The sequence below is a fragment of the Mustela putorius genome, unplaced genomic scaffold, assembly GCF_011764305.1.
Source record: "Mustela putorius furo isolate JIRA1106 unplaced genomic scaffold, ASM1176430v1.1 tig00000198_pilon_pilon_pilon, whole genome shotgun sequence".
Classification (NCBI taxonomy): Eukaryota; Metazoa; Chordata; class Mammalia; order Carnivora; family Mustelidae; genus Mustela; species Mustela putorius.
Window position 1 is genome coordinate 520,174 of NW_025421311.1, and position 15,642 is coordinate 535,815.

Below are 15,642 nucleotides of genomic sequence, written 5' to 3' on the forward strand. Positions count from 1 at the left end.
CTGTTTTCCTGCGGCCCCTGCGAAGCCCAGGGTGTCCGTGAGCGCAGAGACCGCGTCGGAAGGGATCGCACTCCAGCACCTTCCTCGAATGCACATGTGCTCAGGTAGGACACGTGCCCTTTGAGGCCCTGTCCGTGGGACAGGCCACAGCTGGAGGAAGAAAATGGAGCTTGGCCTCCTAGGGACTCGCTGTAAAGGGACTGGCTGTGGACTCTGCTCTGCTGGGAGAATCGGGAGATTCTGCTCTACGGGCAGAGGGGAGAGGACGCGAGGCCTGAGGGAGCGCAGTGGGACTGCGGCTGGGGCCGCGCGTGGCCGGGGTGACTTCCTGCACTGTCTCAGCTCGCGACTCAGTCATCCTGGGCCACCCAGTAGGCCCTTAAATAACGGGAAGTCCACAGTCAGAGAATCGGCTTAGCTGCAATTTCCTATCTGCCATAATCCGTTGTAAAACTAGGTCGTTACTATTGAACCCTTGGCTCTGCGATTTCTGTAAAACCGGGGTGACGCACCGCCCTCTAGTGGCTCCAAATCAATGGCCTTCGCCCCACTCTCCGAGCCAGTAGCTCCTACTCTAAAAACGCGGGTTTAGTGCTGGGAAGTGTGTAAACCTGGTGATTCACAGACCTGTACCCTGGGGATAAAAATACATTATATGTTTATTAAAAAAACAAAACGCGGGTTTATGTTTTTGATTGAAACTCCGCTAGCCGACCTGTAGTACGTCAATGCCTTCAGACGAAGTGTGCAGCAGCACAGCAGCCGAGTGTAACGCCCAGTGCTCGTCACTTCACGCGGCTCCTTCCGCCCGTCAGCCGGTGACCCCAGCCCTCACCCCCTCCCTTCTGTGACCCTCAGTTTGGTTCCCGGAGTCCAGAGTCTCTCACGGTTTGTCTCCCTCCCTGATTTCTCCCCCTTCACTCTTCCCTCCTTCCCCTGCGGTCTCTGCTCTTCCGTTCCAGCTGTGAGTGGCACCGTAGGATGCTTGTTCTCTGCCTGACTGGCTTCACTCCGCACGATCCCGTCCAGTCCCATCCACGTTGCTGCAGAAGCTGGGTGTTCATCCTTTCTGATGGCCGAGGAATAGTCCCTTGTGTATATGAACCACATCTTCTTTACCCGTTCGTCTGTGGCAGAGCATTTCGCCTCCTTCCAGTGTGGCAGTTGTGGCCATTGCTGATATCAACACTGGGGTGTGTGTGCCCCTTCTTTTCCCTCCCATCTGTATCTTTAGGGTAAATACCCAGTAGTGCAATTGCTGGGTCGTAGAGTAGCTCTATGTTCAACTTTTTGAGGAACTTCCATCCTGTTTTCCAGAGTGGCTGCACCAGCTTGCATTCCCACCAACAGTGTAGGTGGCTCCCCATTCTCTGCATCCTGCCCAGCAACTGTCGTTTCCTGACTTTGTTGAATTTTAGCCATTCTGACTGGTGTGAGGTGGGATCTCATTGTGGTTTTGATTTGTATTTCCCTGATGCCGGGTGATGTGGAGCATTCTTCATGTGTCTGTTGGCCATTTGTATTATCTCATTTGGAGAAGTGTCTGTTCATGTCTTCTGGCCATTTTTTTATGTGATTATTGTGTTGAGTGTGAGGAGTTCTTCATAGATCCTGGATATCAGCCCTTTGTCTGTAGTGTCACTTGCAAATATCTTCTCCCATTCTGCGGGTTGCCTCTTTGTTTTGTTGACTGTCTCCTTTGCTGTGCAGAAGCTTTTTATCTTGATGAAGTGTTTTTTTCCCTTTGTTTTGAACTTTTAGTAGTTCATTTTTGCCTTTGTTTCCTTTGCCTTTGGTGACATGTCTAGGAAGAAGTTGCTGCATCTGAGCTCAAAGGAGTTTCTGCCTGTGTTCTCCTTTAGGATTTTGATGAATTCCTGTCTCACATTTCATCCATTTTGAGTCTATGTTTGTGTGTGGTGTGAGGAAATGGTCCAGTTTCATTCTTCTGCATGTGGCCTGTCCAGTTTTCCCAACACCATTTAATGAAGAGTCTGTCTTTTCCATTGGACATACTTTCCTGCTTTGTCAAAGATTTGTTGACCATAGAGCTAAGGGTCTATTTCTGGGATCCCTATTCTGTTCCATTGATCTATGTGTCTGTTTTTGTGCCAGTACCATACTGTCTTGATCATCACAGCTTTGTAATAGAGCTTGAAGTCAGCCCCCCAGTTTTGGTTTTCTTTTTCAACAGTACCTTGTATTCAGGATGTCTTCTGGTTCCATAAAAATTTTAGGATTGTTTGTTCCAACTTCATGAAAAATGTTGATGGCATTTTGATAAGGATTGCAATGAAAGTATAGATTGCTCTAGGTCGGACATTTTAACAATATTCTTCCCATCCATGAGCATGGAATGATTTTCCATCTCTTTGCCCCCATCTGCCCCCACTCATGTTCTCTGTCTCTCTCTCAAATAAACAAAATCAATGAAATCTCGCAATTTGCAAAGACATAGACAGAGCTAAAGGGTATTATGCTAAGCAAAATAAGTCAGAGAAAGTAAATATACTTCCTAATTTGCATGTGTGGAACTTAAGGGAAAGAAACAAAGAAAAAAGAGGGATAAACAAAAAGCCAAACTCTTCCCTCTAGAGAACAAACTGATGGTTACCAGCGGGGAGGGGACCTGGGATGGGGGACCTGGGGGGTGGGGGAGAAAGGCACCTGTCTTGATGTGCAGCGGGTGGGGAAGGGAAGTGTTGAATCACTGTATTGTACACCAGAACTAATACTGTACAGTATGTTAACTTACTGGAATTAAAATTTAAAAACTTAAAAAAAAATTTAAAAACTTAAAAAAAAAAAAAAACAATGCTTGTTGTTTTCTTGTCTTGGCTTTTGTAGGTAAAGCTACTGTGAACGTGCGGTGCAGGTGTGTCCGAGGTGGTCATTCTGTCTACTTCAGATGAGTTCCCGGATGTGGAATTGGCAGATCCTCATGGTAGTTTGTTTTTAATTTGGGGGGAATTGAATGTTAACTAAACTTACTGTGGTCTTCATTTTATAATACATAGATACATGACATCATTATGTCATACACCTAAAACAATACAATGTTATATTCTACTTATATCTCAATTTTTTTAAATGCTAATTACAGCCAATAAGGTATCTTCCCTTACTAATCGCCTGCCACCCAGTTTGAAAATCAGTGGCCTCTGAAAACATTTTTTTTATTTGAATGTATCATTATAGAGTATGGTTCATGATATCATTCATTCTGAAAGTAGAGATGATCTAACTTTTTCTCAAACAGTAAGTTTGAAAATACAAATAAAATTCCCTGTACCCTATGATTGATAATTACACCAAGTAAATATACTTCCTAATTTAAACGCATTTCACATGTATAATGTTACACAATCTCTCCTACAAACCTCTCTACTTTTAGTCTTCAGAGTTTAAGACTGAATTTCATCATGTAAAGATAACAAGATACTACAATATGTAGTAAACCTTATGGTTATAATAGGAAAATTTAACAAAACACTCTACATGACAATAAGGACATTGTTAAATTGCGTACATTCATATATGCCTTTATACAATCATACATTATATAATCATTAAAATCACGTTTTTAAAGAATACTTAATGGGGACACCTGGGGCTCCGTGGGTAAAGCGTCTGCCTTCAGCTCAGGTCCTGATTCCGTGGTCCTGCCACAGAGCATTGGCAGTAATGGTAGTAGGATTTCAGGGAATTTTTACTTTATCCTAACAAATTTTTATATGTTTTCACACTGTGTATTTCATGCATTCATTATCATTTTTATCAGGTAAGGTCCAACCTGTAAAAGTGTCTGAGATTGTCCCCTTTGGTCAAAGTGTGCAGGAGAGGAGAGCGGGCCCCGCTAGGTCCTGGGGCTGCAGGTTTCCCGTGAGGCCGAAGCCCAGCCCGCAGAGCAGAAGCCCCACGAGGAGCTTGAGTCCACACGCCACAGGGGCACCATCTGAGGCATTTCCACCACTATTTTTGAAAGGGCTCCTATACCTCCAGAATGGAAGATGAGTGACCAACGCGTACCCCTGCTTTCCTTCCTCTTGTGACTCAACCCAAGCTCTCAGCAGAGGAGGCGCCATGGGAGAGCAGACTGGGTCAGTCAAGGGTGGCCTCATGACTGCTGTCGCTTTTAGGTCCAAAATTCGGGTTATGACTGCAAAGTATTTATGAAACACCTCAAATGGTTCTAAGTGTCCGTCTGTGGTATTTTACCCTCATCGTATTGCTTATGTGGTCATTGTCCTAATGTCTTTCTCTTGAGATTACTATAATGTCCAGATATATATATATATTTTTTTTTTAATATTTTATTTGTTTATTTGACAGCTAGAGAGAGAGCACAAGTAAGCAGAGTGGCAGGGAGATGGGGAGAGAGAGAAGCAGGCTCTCTGCTGAGAGCTTGATGCGGGGCTCGATCCCAGGACCCTGGAATCATGACCCGAGCCGAAGGCAGCCTCTTAACCAACTGAGCCACCTGGGCGCCCCCAGATATATATATATATTTTTAAGATTTCATTTATTTGACAGAAATCACAAGTAGGCAGAGAGGCAGACAGAGAGAGGGGGAAGCAGGCTCCCTGCTGAGCAGTGAGCCCCATGCGGGGCTCAATCCCAGGACCCTGAGATCATGACCTGAGCCGAAGGCAGAGGCTTAACCCACTAAGCCACCCAGGCGCCCCATACTGTCCAAATAGTAAGAGAAGTTTGTGCAGTAAACTCTCCGAGAGCTTGCCATCAGCGCAGCTGACACATGGTGTCGCACCTTCGCCAGGTGTGTGTGCGGTGCTCTGAGCCCCCGCTTGTCCCCACACAACGCAGGGACGCCACTGCCTATAACTTGCAGAGAATTTGAAAGCACAAAGGAACTTGACACATCATCTCTTCCAGACTCCTCATGGAGTCATGGAGACGACCCAAGCACCTCCCAAATGACCATGGTTAAAACACTGACGTCTATGATTCCAATGTTCATGAGAATTAAACAGTATTTTGCCTCTTTGCTTTCCAAATTGCATCATAGAAAGAGAAGAAAAAAATAATTACAGAAAAGTGAAAGCTGTATTTATTGGAAATCAACTCAAAGCTACATGACTGATGTGTGCATTCAAGCAACAGACCGTCCTGAACACCTCTTAAGTCATCACTGTGCCTGGGGCTTCAGACCAGCAGAGACCCCATCCAGTCCAGCTGTCGGTACATGTAGAGCCTTTGAGCTCTTAAGGGCTCGTCTACAAGCAGTTGCAGCAGAGTATGGTCAGCGGTACAGCAGGAGTAACCCAGATGGTAAGGTGGTCGCAGCTCTAACCGAGGCTGGGCGGTGTGTGTGGGGGGGAGGGGGGTCGGTAGGCAGGCTCCCTGGAGCCTGGGGCTGCAGCAGCGAGACCTCATGGATGGGTCACACCAGCCAAGGCAAGGAAGGAGAAAGGGGGATCTCAGGCCACACCTGCTCGACTATGCCCCACAAGTCCCCCAGTCAGACCACAGAGTAGGTTTCCAGGCAAGGAAAGCAATGGAACATTCACTTTTTACCTCTGCTCCATCCTGAACCCAACTTCAGTGACAACTAAAGGATGCGAAGGATCGGGTCCCCAGACAGACAGGAGAGAAGACCAAGTCTGCGAAGGCTGGAGAGCAGGTGGTCAGGGGCTCACTGACCCAGGTGACCGAGGCAGGCCGCAGGAGAAGCCTAGAAGCACGCTGGTCTGGCTTGCACAACCACAGAGAAGCTCGGGTTTAAAGGACAATAGGGAACCCTGGAAACGGCGGGCTTGGGGTTGGTCAATAAAATGAGGTCAGAACAGGATTAGCTGAAAATCTATTTAAGAAGCAAGTAGACCCCAGATCCTCGTCCCCCGCCGCACAGCTGGGTGGCCGCTTCTTTTACCAAAGCAGAAACGTTTAACAAAACTAAGAATAAAAGAACCTTTTTTTAACCTGTTATCACTGTGCACCTAACAGAAGCCCCTTCAGGACAGGGCAAGGGAGCTCGTGGGCCATCTGGCTGGAGCGTCAGCAGCTGAGAGAACCCTGCGCTCAGGCCCAGGCCCCCTCACACATGGGGTCATGCTCAGTCCCTTAGGGCAGCCTCACCCCTTGTCTGGTCGACATGGAGGTAAAAGACGGGCCCCTTTCACCCCGGCGGCTCGGTCAGTGAAGTGTCTGCCCTCGGTTCAGGTCGTGATCTCAGGGTCCTGGGATCGAGTCCCACATTGGGGTTCTCTGCTCAGCGGGGAGCCTGCTTCCCCCCCATCTGCCTGCCGCTCCCCCCGCTCCTGTTCTTGCTTGCTCTCTCTCTCAAGTAAATAAATACAGTCTTCAACAACAACAACAAAAAGACAGACCCCTTTGCTTCAAGACAGGACAAGTCTGAAAAGCATGACCATACACAGGCAAGAAAGAGAAAATGTCCGTTTTTAAAATAAAAGATATCAAAGGGGTGCCTGGGTGGCTCAGTCCATGAAGCTCTTGATCCCAGCCCAGGTCTTGATCGCGGGGTCATGAGTTCAAGCCCCGCACTGGGGTCCACAAACAAACAAACAAACGATACCAGTTACATCAATGACAAAAAATTTAAGTACCGATGATGAGTCTTTTGAAAGATATGCAAGCCTTTTCTGGAAAAAAAAATATTTTATATATATTTATATATACACATGTGTATCCACATACACATGTCTACATACACATAACATGCTGAAAGACCTCTGAACAAAGGTCTTGCAGAGCAGGCACTCTGTAAGACATGCGGCATCCCTGGGCGGGAACACTCCGCCTCATAAAGAGGTCACTTCTTCTCATTGACCTTAATTATTCGAAGCGATTCCAACGAAAACATTAGTAGGCTCTTTATGGGGTTTGACAAGCAGCTCCAAAAATGTACATGAAGAAAGAAATCTAGGAAACAAGGCCGCTCTGGGGGCCACGAGCCTGCTGCCCACTGCCCTCCGCTGTAGGAGCCGGACTGACCCCCGGCCCTCGGCACTCTGCTCTGTCAGCCGCCCAGCCCATGCCTGCCCTGCACGGGTCCAGCACACGCCATTGTTCCCACAGCGCGCCGCCCGCTGAAGAGACGCGCCTCCGATGGGCCACTTGGAGGCCCTTCCATCCCACTGTCCTTCCCTCACGGCCAGCCTTGCCTTGTGGGCTGATAGGCCCCTCGGCTTCTCACTCCATATTTTGTTCACAGGCATTTCCCTAATAGAATCTTTGCTCATGGAACCCTGACTTGTCTGGCTCTAAGAGGACCCAGTGCCAAGGCAGGATGAAATCCCCAGGGTGCTGATAAGGACTGCAGCTGAGCACCAGGCCTCGGAAGCGCTGGTCAGGACCAGTGTAGAAGGGACGGCTGTGAGAAGATGAAAGGGAGAGGAAACCACTGCGCTCCAGCACTCTTCCCTTGTACTCTGGCTGAGTGAGAGCTAGCAAGAATGAAAGATGGATGACTTTTTAATAACCAAGATAAGTTGGGCAAGACAAAAACATATTCATAGTATACTACATGACAACAGCAAAAATATATATTTACCTAGTCATAAGACTGCAATTATTAAATATTAACATAAAAATTATACTATCTTGGTGAGTATTTTGTAGGCTGAAAGGAGGGGAAATGCAGGAGAAGCGTGGGGAGTGGGATGAGAAATGTCAAGGAGGAGTTTAACATACACATGACACAGAACAGTCAAGGAAAAACGATGACAGCAGAGGCACTTTGGAAATACAGGATTAAATGCAAAAGCTGAAGGAATTAAAAGTGTGTCTACTGAGAGGGAGTGGAGATTGGTGCCACTGACTATCTCATGATAATACTTGTAAATTTTTACCTGTAACTTTGGTACAGTTTAAATGAAAAATAATTATTAAACGTGAGATTGCAAAATATGACAAACATATGTGGCAATCATAATTTGACAAATCAACCAAAAGCAAACACTACCATGTAAATAAAGAGGTGATTCATAAGAGAACTAAAAATGTGAATAAGAATATAAAGACATTTCATTTCAGAATTAGTTAAATGAAAGTTAAAATAGAAAAAGCAACGAAAGTGCTTCTAGATCTATCTCCCGGAAAATCCAAACATGTCCACACAAAAACCTGTACCCAAATGTTATCAGCGCTTTCCTTAATAGCATTCTCCGGCAACTGAAGAATGGATGAATAAAAGGTGGTACATGCACATAACGGAATATTATTCAGCAACAGAGAAGAATGATGTTCTGACATGTGACAGAGTAGAACCTCGAACACCCACCTCGTGCCGAGGGAAAGAAGCCAGTCACACAATGCCCCGTATTGTATGATTCCACTTGTATGAAATGTCCACAGGAGCAGAGGAGAGCTTAGTGCCAGCTAGAATGAGTTGCCAGAGGCTGGTGGAGGGAAAAATACGGAGTTGCTGCTAGTGGGTGTGGAGTTATTTTACGCAGTTCTGAAAATATTCTAAAATTAGATAGTGGGGATGACTGCACAATTCTTTTTTTTTAAAGATTTTATTAGAGAGAGAGCACAACTTGGGGGAGGGGTAGAGAGAGAGGGAGAAGCAGGCTTCCCGCTGAGCAGGGATCCCGAGGGGACTTGGTCCCAGGACTCCAGGCAGATGCTCAACTGACTGAGCCACTCAGGCGTCCCTGATTGCACAATTCAATTCTGTGACTGTATTAAAAACCACTCAATTGTATACTTTATATTATGGTATGTGAACTACATCTCAATAAAACTTGTCAAAAATAAAACCACACACAAAAAAACCATTTAAAATATTTTTAAAAATGAGAACGGTAGAGCAGAAGAAAATAGTAAGATTAAGAAAAAGAAATACAGGGGCTCCTGGGTGGCTCAGTGGGTTAAAGCCTCTGCCTTCAGCTCAAGTCATGATCCCAGGGTCCTGGGATCGAGCCCCACATCGGGCTCTCCGCTCAGCAGGGAGCCTGCTTCTCCCTCTCTCTCTGCGGGGAGCCTGCTTCTCCCTCTCTTCTCCCTCTACCTCTGTCTGTCAAATGAATAAATAAAATCTTAAGAGAAATATAAGAAAACCAAAAACCACAACTGTGTTTCGTGGTTGAATGTACGAGTGACACATCACAGAGACCCTCACTCATGGTGTCACAGACTGAAGTTCGTCTTGAACTTGGACACAGGAAGTATGAGTCACATTCCTTTCTTGTTTAAAGATTTTTAAGTAATCTCTACACCAAATATGCGGCTCGAACCCATAACCCAAGATCAAGAGTCACAAGCGCTCCTAACTGAGCCACCAGATGCCCTGAGTCATATTTCTCTCAATGTGGTGTTTAACATACCAGTACCCTCCACCCCCCCCAACACACAGAGGAAAGTTCAAATAGCTGAAGATAACATTTTTAAGGTCTAGGGATTAGAATAAAGACCTGCCATGGAATCTATTGTATCAACATAGAGAAGTAGAATTGTTTTCTCTTTAGTTTGAGGGAGAAAAAAAAAAAAAGAATAAATGGGATTTAAAAAAAAAACAACTATTGGGGCGCCTGGGTGGCTCAATCATTTGAGTGTCTGACTCTTGATTCCAGCTCAGATCAGAATCTCGCAGTCCTGAGATCGAGCCCCACATTGGATTCCGTGCTCACCGGGAGGCTGCTGGAGACTCTCTCTCCCTCTCCCTCCTGCTCACTCCCTTTCTCTCTCTCTCAAATAAATAAACTTAAAAAAAAAAAAAGCTATTAAAGCTATAGGCTTAACACGCCCATACTGTGCTTCTAGGAGAATCCAGGTGATGTACCTCAGTGCAAAATATCCGTGTACTTATTTAGGTTTCTTTCCAAATGTGCACTACTACCCCAAGCGAGTATGGTTTTCAAATGGCATTTTACAAAATGGATCTGGAGGCAAAAATACCGTCAAAGGCCCAGAGAGGCTATCCGAGCGTTACAAGACGAGGCTTGGAAGGTGTGTGTGGCCAGGAAGCCAAGGGGACCTTTCATCCAAACGAATCATGAGTCATGAAGCCGCCTGTTAAATGGGGGAAATGAAATCAGCCCGTTACATAAAACTCTCTCCTCACCCTCCAGTTTATTCCATGACAAGCTTGAAATGACATGGGGTTTAACTGGCAGGGTTTGCTTTTAATCATTGGAGATTTGTAAGTCAGATGGAAACAACAGGAAATCCCTCCCCTGAAAGCCCTGCCGAGCCCCTTACACACATGCGCTCACTCACACCGGCTCCGAAAGAGCTCCCGGCGCTTCAGTTCTCAGCTTTGATAACTCAAGAACAGCAGATGAAACACACTTTTTAAAAGTTTTTAAAGAACATAAGAACAAAACAAGAACCACAGGAAGGGGCAGGATGTTCTACTCCTCTCTCTGGCCATTTGGAAGGTGGGGTGGGCACCGCACCCAGCCGGCCGGTCAGCCTCGAGCCCGCCGCACTGGCAGTGGTTAGAAATGCTGGCCCCTCGTTCAAGTCTGCATCTTGCGAAATAACCTCACCGTAGTCTTGTTTGGCTACTCCTTTGAGGACTTCCCACTTTCAAGAAGAGCAATCATTTTCATGTCCCACAATCTCCAAAATACATGTAGTTTTAAGGCAAAATTCAAACTTCCCGTTAGTGAAATATTTTGATACATCTTTTTTAGGATTAAAGCAGTCAGCATAAGTTAACGTCTGTGACTTGACGACAAATTCAAGTACCCAGAGCTTCTGTGAGGACCCTTGTCCCAAGCCTTAATCAGTGAGGGTACTTGGGTAATCCTCCAGAAGCAAACAGTGACGTGCCGTCTGGGCAGCTTTTGAACAAATTGCAGTAATGACAATTTCTTGACCTTCATAAGTGATATCAATTGACGCTATGATAATGTAATGATAATTTATCGAGCACTTGCCGCATGCCGGGCATGCGCATACAGCATGAGAACCTCACTTGGTGCTCTCAAGGCCTTACCGTGCAGGTGCAGAGACCCTCCCTTTAGCCCCCGGGAACAGGGACCGCCAGGAAGTTAGAGCTGCCCAAAGGCACACAGGGTAAGTAAAGCTGGAACCGCAGGCCCGGACACGGGGCCCCAGAACTTACACTCTGAACCGCTAGCAATTCCACCTCTTAGAACTCTGAGCGAATTTCTTCCAGCCCATATCGTGACTGTGACCAGTCCATAAAGGCCTAAAAATGTGTCCAGACCACAGACTAGACACATCCGGAGCTGGACTGTAAGGACACAGAGGAGTTGGCCACTAAACGAGTATTTTAACTCTCTTTTTAGCAATGGTCATTTCTTCGGGGGGAGAGAAAGGATTTCAAACATTGTAAAGTCAAAGACTCGTTTTTGCAAGTGTGACTGCTTCGATTTCCCAAATGGGGAAGAGTGGCGCCCCTTCCACAAAAGCAGGAAAGGCAAAGCCAAACTCGCCTTCCTCCCCAACAGACCCCAGACTCGTCCCAAGATTTCAGGGGTCCATGGAGGACAGCCTGGGAATCACTGAGGTCGACAGATTGCCATAGACCTGACAGATCTTGTTCTCTGAAAATCACTGAACAAAATGTCTAATGTTCTTGTCGACAAAGGAGGTAACTAGAACCCATACACCACGGGTAAGCAACAATACGTCTTCCTGTCTCTGCCTGACGGCTCTGCACGCGGTCCTGCTGCGCCCAGCAGCTTTTATCGGTAGCTCAAGTCCTTGACAACGTGCCCAGGACACTAACGGGGGCCAGCAGCAGAGCCTGGCCAAACATAGTCCAAGAAGCGCGTGAACAGCAGGCAGCTCAGGAACACATGTGTCAAAACGCGGAATATTGTCCATAGAAATCTTTTTGGAAGAACTCCAAGGACTCAAAACTTCGTCTTAATATAAGAAACCCCAAAGCTCACCTAGCGCGGACTTAATTTTCCAGTAGTATGAATTCCCGCCCTGCTCCCCAGGCTGCAGAAACGGATGGCTCCCCAGACCACAAGGTCGTGATCCCAAAATTAGAACAGGAAACTAAATTTCAAGAAGGCAGAGTGAACTACAAATTAAATAATCTGAAAACATACTAAAACCTGTGTAAGGAACCAAGATTGCAAAACCTGGGGGACAGGTGTTAACTGGTCCAGGGGTCCCAAAGAGAGGTCTGGGTCAAATGCTGTTCTTGGTTTCACTTACATACACGGCCAACGTGCGGAGCCTGGGCTGACAGGCAAGCATAAAGGTCCAGGGTGGGGATAGACACAAGTCCCTCCAAGGCAGGACAGAATCAGCATTTTCCTGGTTAACCCAGTGAGTGGGAAGTGAATGGGGCTCACATGACCTCTTTCAGCTTCTAAGCACCCTTGTGCATATACCAAATCCTTGAGCTGAGTCGGCATCGAAGGCAATCTTCGTGCTTGTCCACTCGGCACGTGATGTGCGGCAGAGGGCAGGGTCACCGGCCCCCTTGACTCCAGGAGGCAGTGGCACTGGGGCAGGCTGCCAGGAAAGACTGGCTGTTGCAGCCTCTGCTGGTTTCTGGGAAAGCGTCGCGAATGCGCTGGAAGAAGGCTCAGCAGTACTAACTCCCCTAACAGAATGAAGTGACAGCCCATGGAAAATGTCTAGAACGATGCGCGGTGAAACGGGACATGTTCAAAAATACTGGGCGTTACGGCTGACCTTTGGACAACTCTGATTTGAACTGTGTGGGTCCGCTCATACGTGATAGTTCTCAATAAATAGCGTACGGTAAGTGCTCTGAATGTATTTCTCTTCCTTTTGCTCTTCTTAGTAACGTTTTCTCTAGCTGACTTTCCTGTAAGAATAAGGACTCAGAGCAGACACTGTGTTCAGTGACCACGTCACGGGTAGGGCCCCTGGGTAACAGTGCGCTCTTAGTAGTGGCGTGCATTTTGGGCGCAGGCTGTTGGCGCCCCTAAGCCTCCCTCTGTTCAGAGGCCGGCTGCGTTTTATTACTACGGTATCACCACCGTGGTCATCACATCATCCCAGGGTTATTATCCTGCCACCTACCGGTCCTCCAGGTACTGGTCAGCTCCCAGGTGGTCGAGCGAGATCATGACACCATGAAGTGGGAGTGTTTCAGCCCAAATCTGGAATAAGGGCAAAGCTAGGTCTAGAAAGCATATGAATGCCATCTTATTTTTTTAAAGATTTTATTCATTTGAGAGAGAGAGAGAGAGCGAGCATGAGCGGGGGGAGGGGCAGAGGGAGAAGCAGGCTCCCGCCGAGCAGGGAGCCGGACTCCGGGCTCAATCCCAGGACCCTGAGATCATGACCTGAGCTGAAGGACATGTAACTGACTGAGCCACCCAGGTGCCCTGCATATGTGGAATTTAAGAAACAAAACAAACGAGCAAAGGGAGAAGAGATAGCAAGGCAAACCAAGAAACAGACTGAACTACAGAGAACACGCTGCTGGTGACAGACGGAAGGGCGCGGGGGATGCAGGAGGGCACCTGTGCTGAGTGATATATGGACGTGAAACTAACATTACACTGTATGTTAACTAATCAGAATTTAAATAAAAACTTTAAAGAGAATTTGTAGTATTTCCGAAAATGGATATAAAAGGTAAGAGATCGGAACAGAAGGACCAACTGAAGATCCACTTAAGGAGTGTTCACAGCGCCAAAGCCCCTCTTTACCAAGCACGGTGGTAAAGCACGGTGGGCACTTGCCATGTTTATTCTCACCCGGAGAAGCCTGATGCTTTACTCTCTAGAGATGTCTCTGAGGGGAGGATGCCAAGGATGCCAACCTTAATCCTAACCCTAACCTCAACCCTGACCCTAAAACTTCACGTACCACTAACCCCTCACATAACCAGTAACCCCTAACCCTAACCTTAAACTTACCCTCTGGAGAGGTCTCTGTAGTGCAGGCCAAAAGACCTCTACCCTCACCCTGTTCTAACTCTAATCCTAACCCATGCTCTGGTCCTAATCGGAACCCTAATCCTGGGGGAAACAACAGATTTGGGACCTATGTACAACAGAATATTACTCAGTCATAAAAACAGAAGGAGGGGCGCCTGCGTGGCTCAGTGGGTTAAGCCTCTGCCTTTGGCTCAGGTCATGAACTCAGGGTCCTGGGATCGAGCCCCACATCGGGCTCTCTGCTCAGCAGAGCAGAAAGCTTGCTTCCGCCTGCCTCCCACTTCCTGCCTCTCTGCCTACTTGTGATCTCTCGCTCTCTGTCAAATAAATAAATAAAATCTTAAAAAAAATAAAAATAAAAAATAAAAACAGAAGGAAACTTACAAAAATATATGTAGAGCTAGGTCAACTGGGTAGCCATATGGGGGAAAAAATGAGCTTTAAAAAATATTTTGAGATGGATCATAGACATAAATGTGAAACTATTGCCATAATTCTGTGTAGGCAAAAAAATTGTACGAAAAGAAGAATTATTTGTACTTTATTAAAATTTGAATTTGTGAGTATCAAAGTGATAAGCTGTAGACAAAAGTGAAAATATTTGAGGAGTGCCTGGCTGGTTCGGTTGGTGGAACACGCCACTCTCGATCTTGAGGTCATGCAAGCCCCACACTGGGCTTAGAGCTTGCTTAAAAAAAATATTTGCAACGCATCTAGTTGGCAGTGGACTTACATCCAGACAAAACATTTTCTAAAGATAAATTTTAAAAATATGGACAATGCTTCATGGACAAAACACTTAAATAAGTATATCATTAAAGAAAATATTCAAATGGCCAATATGTCTATTAAAAAAATTGCTCGACAAGAACTATCAAGGAAACCCAAATTCAAAATCACAACGAGAAACAGAACCTCAGCAAAGAGCCTAAAATTTTTAAAAACTAATGCTATGTGTTAGCAAGAATGTAGAACAACTGGAAATTTGATGTCAGCTGGTTGGAGTGTAAATTCATCTCCTTTAGAAAATGTTTTAGCAGCATACAGTACAGCGAGACCTACTTAGACCCTATGACCAAGCTCTTCCAATGTTGTATATATTTCCAAAAGGAATAAGGGTGAGTTCATTGAAAAAAAAACAAAAAACAAAAACCAGGCCCCAAAATGTTCATATCTGCTTTCAAAATAGTTTCACACTGTAAACCCAAAAGTGTCATCGGTGGGCCTCCCCATTTAATGGGCAGTAATCAGTAACAGAAAATAACGCACATCTTCAACTTACAGTAGGATTCCATCTCTACAAGCCCATTATAAACTGGAAATGTCAGGAGTCAGAAACGCATTTGCTGCATGTGGCCTACTGAACATCACAGCTCAGGGCCTTGCCGTCTACGCCCAGCGGCCGAGCATCTCGCACAGACACACACTGTCCGGACAGTGACAGGGCGGAGCGGCAGGACGCGCGGACACTGGCGGTGAGCTTAGGGGCCCTTCGCCCTCGTGATCGCGTGGCTGACGGAGCTGATGGGACGGCACCACCCCAGGAGAGACCAACACTGAGAATTCCACCCGCCGAGTTCCTACTGAATCAGTATTGCCTTCACACCCTCACAACGTCGAGAATTTCAGTCGAACCATCGTATCCAGACACCGCTGTTAGACGAACAACAAAAAAAAGTTAATTTTCAGTAGAAACTACTAGGTATGTGTTTCAGGCGCCTGTGGCTCAGCTGGTAGTCTCATGGTTCTGAGTTCAAGCTGTAGGCTGGGTGTAACGATTACTTAAAAATAAATTTTTTTTTAAAAAATAAAC

General features: G+C 46.3%; 1 protein-coding gene across 5 annotated transcripts in view; it reads left to right on the plus strand.

Annotated features, from left to right (window-relative positions):
- The window catches only part of CEP126 (centrosomal protein 126), a 103,535-nt gene extending 95,641 nt beyond the window's left edge, over window positions 1-7,894 (plus strand). For 4 of the 5 annotated variants that reach the window (XR_006605932.1, XR_006605930.1, XR_006605933.1 and 1 more), the window contains 3 exons: window positions 2,848-2,944; window positions 5,027-5,289; window positions 7,193-7,894. The gene's annotated coding sequence lies outside the window, so the exon portion shown is untranslated. Of the gene's footprint in view, window positions 1-2,847; window positions 2,945-5,026; window positions 5,290-5,563 lie in introns of all 5 variants that reach the window. The other variant, XR_006605931.1, reaches the window with a different exon arrangement.
- Window positions 7,895-15,642: the final 7,748 nt, after the last annotated feature.